Genomic DNA, 6,002 nt, shown 5'->3' with positions numbered 1-6,002 from the left:
CTGACAAGCTAATATTGATCCTTTCCTTCGTTCAAACCTCCCAAAAAAAGCACTAAAACCTTCAATTCAACAGCCTGGAAACAACAATTGTTTGACATTTTTGCTTTGGGGGAAAAAAAACAATTAACAAGCTGAAACAACTGATCGATTACTAAAAAAGTTAATTTTCTTTTGATCGATTAATCTCATAATGGTTGCTACCCGAGTTAAAGTGCACTGTTACATTTCTAAGAACTGTCCAGTCAATAAGGCCTCTCCATCTCATTTGTGCTTAGTCACTGAGATTCTTCAAGTCTTTGGAGCTTCTGCCTCTTTGACACAGCCGTGCAAATGAAGTGGTGAATTTTGAAATTTAAACATAACCTGTAAAGGTGAGTCATGAGAAAATGCTTATCTAGAATACTGGACAGCAAACGGCGCATGGAGCAGGATGTGAGGTTAAACTATCAGATGCTGTTAACAAACACCTAGAAATATCATCCATCAATGATTAATTCATGCTTCCTCTCAATCGACTGCACATTAATTATGGAAATATGTATTACGGCTGTCCTGTTTGCTAAATGATTCTGGAGTTGCACTGTAAAGTATTTCTGTGGTTTGATTGGGACTTTATTCCAACTCTATCCACTTGGTTCTGCATGGTCATTTTTTAAAATAAGGTGTAGCAGAAACTGCAGCAGTTTTCTCTGAGCTGACGAACAACAGAACTTTCCTGCTTGTTTTGGTCTCGAGGGTTTCACTTTTTTAGTTTCAGGAGAAAGAGAGAGAGAATGTTGTCTCATGAAATTCTTTGAGCTGATTTCTCTTATTGCATGTGTATAGAGAAGGTCATCAATTATTCATTCGCCATAGTTGATCTAATGCATCTGTCCTATTTCAAAGCGTCGGTGGGAAATGTGAGTGTTTCATAACTTCACTTTCTCCTCAGGTTCTCTCACAACTTCAGAAACCGAGTGCAGTCGGTCGAACAAAAGAGCCTCTGCAAACTAAATCTGTGCAGTCTCTCTACTTACATATAAATTCTCACAGACCCTCAGGCGTACAACCAACCACATCTCACTGATAGTTTTGAAACTGAACATGTAAACATTCTGAGAGTTAATTGGAGACATTTGAAAAGCATTTCAAAGTGTTTCAAGGCACTGAAAACCTGAAAGACACACACTTTCCTTTAAATAATTTTTATCCCTTTTTTCACCGTTTTTTTTTTTCTCGTGGGTTGGGAGCGGATGCTTGGCTTGATAAGGATGATGTCATGTGCTTTTGTGCGACAGTCAAATGCAATCGTGTCTGATCAATGATGGAGATACTATATAAAGAAGATCTGCCTTTACTCTTAAACTCTTAACTAAATAAGCAATAATAAGCTCATGGAATATTTCATGATATCATGAAATGTATAAGACAAATAAGACATTTCCTTTAAGCTCCCTTTAGATCCCGTCTCCTTCAGCTCCGCAGAAACCTCTGAACGTTCAAGTTTCTAATTTTGATTTTCATCTGAGATGTGAAAACGTCACTCAGAGTGTCCAAATGAAAGTAAAAACAGAGGGATTTTCTCCTGCGTGGATCCACATTTCTGCTCAAGTGGCAATCAAAGTGCTTGATTGCAGAAGAAACCGGCAGCAGGGTAGTTGGGCCGATCTCTGTAGCGTTCCTGCTATTGTGTGATCGGGTTCATGTGGTGAATGGACGCTTTGAGCACCATTCATCAAACCCCATCCAATTCTACAATTATTGAGGAAAGACTGACACATCCTAACTTTGACTAACTCACTAAAACAATATAAATGGATTAATTGTGCAACAAGACAGAAATTTGCTTTTTGGGGATTTTAAGTGTTGTTTGTCCCTTTAGATGCATGGTTTAGTCCGCTCAGCAAGCCCAAAACAAAAGCTGTTAAGTATAATGTTTGATCAAGAAAAGCATAAAATCATTACAATAGCAAATTAAAGAGCCATTCAAGAAACTCTTCCTTTGGCATTAATTAACCTTCTGCAATTTGGAAATGGCCGATGGCCACATTGCAATTGGTTAAAAACATAAAAGTGATTTATTTCAAATTGTCTTGATATCGGTGAAGGGATTGCAGTTGCCAATCATTACATCAACCGTCAATATACGACCATCAGCACAACCTGAACTCCTAATATTAATAACTGGACTTGCTACTTCCATTTGAAAATGGTGCATTTTGGCCCCAGATGGGAATTGCAGATCTACTGCAGCCAAATGTGGGCTGTCTCACTTTTATTAATATCTCAATATTGATTTCAGCTCTATTACCCGGCTCTTGCTCGCCTCACTTGAATCTCTTCAGAGCAGCTTTAAGAGAAGAGAAAGGACCTTAATGATGGAAGATCTCAATCGATTGCCTGGTCACATGAGACTGGAAGGGTCCTGGAAGGATATAAAAGAGAAATGAGAGCCTCCCTGATTTATCTGTCTTTGTGGAGAGTTGAAAATCCTACTGGGAAACATTGTTAATCACCAACACAGGATGATACAACAAAGAGAAAATGGATTCACCTAGAAAGTAAATTACAACTCTTAATTACAACATAAGTCCTGAAAGGCTTTGAATATCATTGATCTGATTGTCTAGCAGTTTAAGAGCACTCCAAAGTGGATTTAGGTGGGGAGATAATCTTTCGCAATCTTTCAGGCGATTAATTTGTGCATGTATGGAAGCTTTAAAATAGTAAAATTAAAATAAAATCAATCTGGTGCAGTTTGAATGCACTTCTACACAATTTTCTCTCAGGAAGAAGTGAGAAGTGTGTACTTAAACCAGACAACGGAGGAGAAGAAACGTTAATTTGCAGAACGGCAACTCTGGCAGGCCTTCACCATCCATCTGTTCTGACACGTTACATCACTGATTATACGAGCAGACATACTGGGTATTGCATTTTAATGACAATAACATCATCCCTCTAATATCCATTTGCCACTGAAATGGTTCTTGATTAAATTCACCAGCTGATCAAAAATTGTTCTTGCAGGCTAGAGGTATTTTTGGAATGAAAAATCAATGCACTGAGACGTCAGCTTGAAGCTGCTCCTTTGCTCACGCACGCAATTAATCTTTCAGTCAAATAAGTATGTAATTAAGTTTCCTATAAAACCGATCCAAGAATGCACTTGTTAATCAAACCCGTATGAATAAAGGTGGCCTTGGTTTGTGAGCTTTGACCCTCCTTCAAAGAAGAGAGCCAAGTCACAGATGTGTCTGAGTCGTCAGCAACAGCTGGAAGCGTCATGTGATCAGGTTGTCAGCGAGGCCCTTTCTCTTGACTAACTCCTCAAAAATACCCCGAGGGAGCTTAAATATTGTTGAAGAGATTTCAAACTTGGAGCGAATGTCCTGTTGGGCTCGGGGATGAGCTGACTGGTTTTTGGTTTGTCCACATTTAACTTGTTATTGGCCATAATTGAGGAAGCCACCGATCAAGACCGAAGATCACACAGAAATCTACAGTTAAAAGGACTATCTGGGGTGGTTTTACTCTCTGTACGAAAGGTCAACTACAAAGAGACGTGATATAACAAGTACACAATCACAAGGTGGTAATTCCAGTTTAAAACTCTCATGATTTGTCCATTATTTTGAAAACAAAAACAAAAAACAAAACGGAAACTGGAAATTTAGTTTCATTTATTCTATGAGAGTTATTACATTCATCTTCCTAGCATTTGAATGGGAGACTTTGCTGCTTTTGTTTGTAAGTATGATAAACCGAAGAGCTAAGTGATGTGGAGATATCATCGGACTCCGGGAAACTGCAGTATTTGAGACAGGATAATCAGTTAACCAAATATGGAGAAAGACGGATGAAAAGCACGTTTGGTGAGGAGTACCGAACACAGACTCTGGTATTAGAGACCACAATGGAAAATATACAAATCTATGAACAAAACAAGGGGGAAAAAAAGGAAATAATAAAAGACAAAGATGGAGACAGAGAAGGCAGCTGCTCCTCATTGCCCTCTCGTATTTCTTGCCTTGATTGTCAAGCAACGCTGTTGGCTAAATCTGTTTCCCTGCTCCCTCTCTGTATTTAGTTTCTCACTTGTCCCATGTTGTCACAAGTATCTGATTGCAGATTACTGGTGTGTTGCTTATTATTTTTGATTGCTTCATGCAGTATGTATGTGGGGAGCAAATCTTTGTGGTTATGTGACCGACATCTATATTTACTCTTAAAGAGCTCTCCTGATTACAAATTGCTACCTGGAGTGTAACATTGGTATCAGTCTTTGGGTGGAAGTCTGGCTTTTTATGCCTGATAAGACATTTTTAAAGTTTGGACTTTGAAACTTTGCACAATCAGTTGCCCTTCATACAACCGCAATGTAGCATACAGCTGAGATGCGACATCGCTCACTAAAGACACATTTAATCCTCATCTAATGCTTACAAAGACCAGCGGGGCTAAAAGGTTGGTCCTTGTGAAGAAGACTACCCTTTGAGACGATGATGAGACTGAGATGGGTCTCTGTCATCATGGTATGGTGATGAAAGAGTATTGTTGCCTGCACTCACGGCCCTCTTCTGAGCCACAGTATCACAAGTGATTGATGACATATCAAAACAAAACTGCCATCAATCCACAGCAGCCAAGGAGAGAAATATATCAGCCTGGGAATGAGCCTCAGACTCAAATGATATAATCATACCTGTAGTGTTCTAGGTGAGCAAAACGCCTCAATATCTTATTTCTACATTTTTTTTTAGTCTGCATTTACTTCCTTTATATCCGTCTTTCTATCTGTGTGTTCATCCCACATATGTATTTGTCCAGTAGAAATCCCCAGTTTTGAGATCGTCGTCTGGCAAACTGTTCTAGTTTTGTTCCATCAATATCGCTTATCATTTATCGGAGAGATGTGCTTTATTGAGGGTCATTGTTTCCTTTCAGTTGAACGCCATTTATAATAAATTCAACATGCCAAACTGGGCAGTTTAGTCCATCAGACATGCAGTTGCCACACAGACGAGCTGCTGATTCTCAAGCTAGTTTATTGCGAATGTCTGCACATGGGTACATTTGCGACTTGGTGCAAATGAACGGACAGCAAAAACAATCCAGAGGTTAATTTTATACAAATAACAAAAAGTGAAATATACATAAGTTGATGTTTTATGTTAGGCTTGAATGAAGTTGATCAGTTTCACGTTGAACTCTTGCAAATTGTACTTTACTTGCTGTGTAGAGGAGGATTCCAACAAGCCTGTAGGTGCCATTTGATTACTGCTCCATCGTACGCGAAGCCTCCAAAACAAACAGGAGCTATTATTTATGAAAATGACTACATGGGCAATTAGCAAGATGTGAGCGTGGGCTGATAGCCATCAGAATAATTATATTTTCTAATTCAGAATATAAAATGATGTTTTTTTGGTTTTTTTTGCCTTCCTCTCAAGAAATATTACCAACTTGGAGTGTCATTGCAGGCAGTCTGATGACAACAGGGATAATTAGGGCTGTGCATCAAGCAATTATGATGATATGGAGCTGACAACGTTCTCGGTAGACATTTTGATGAACAGCACATCTGTTTATGCCTACATATGCAGTCCAAAGTAAAAATTTCATCACCAGGGGGAGTGAAAACATTGCAATCAGTTGTGACGGAAAAACAAAAAACAAAAAAGAAAATCTGCTTTTTAAATGATTATTTTCAAAATGGGGTTTAGGAAAATCCCATGAATCATCTGCTGACTGGGCTCTTATTGCATCATTTCTGTGTGAGCCAAAGGCTGCCAACGACAATAAGACAGCATTTAAGTAAAGGCAAAAGTTCCGGGTCTTACATCTAAGGATCAGGTCAATAGGGTTTTTATAATGTGTGAAGAGTGAAAAGCCTTGTGATGTGATGGGAGGGAATTTTGTCTTGAGCGAGAGTGAGCCAGCTGGCTAGCAGTCAAAGCTGTCTGAGAGCACGTTCTAAACATACCGAGGACTTCAATCACATTTTGTGTGAAGGCAAACAG

This window comes from Aulostomus chinensis, chromosome 11, assembly GCF_037954235.1.
Source record: "Aulostomus chinensis isolate RoL2024-O1b breed Wild chromosome 11, RoL_Achi_v1.0, whole genome shotgun sequence".
Taxonomy (NCBI): Eukaryota; Metazoa; Chordata; class Actinopteri; order Syngnathiformes; family Aulostomidae; genus Aulostomus; species Aulostomus chinensis.
Note: the sequence above shows the minus strand (reverse complement) of the source record.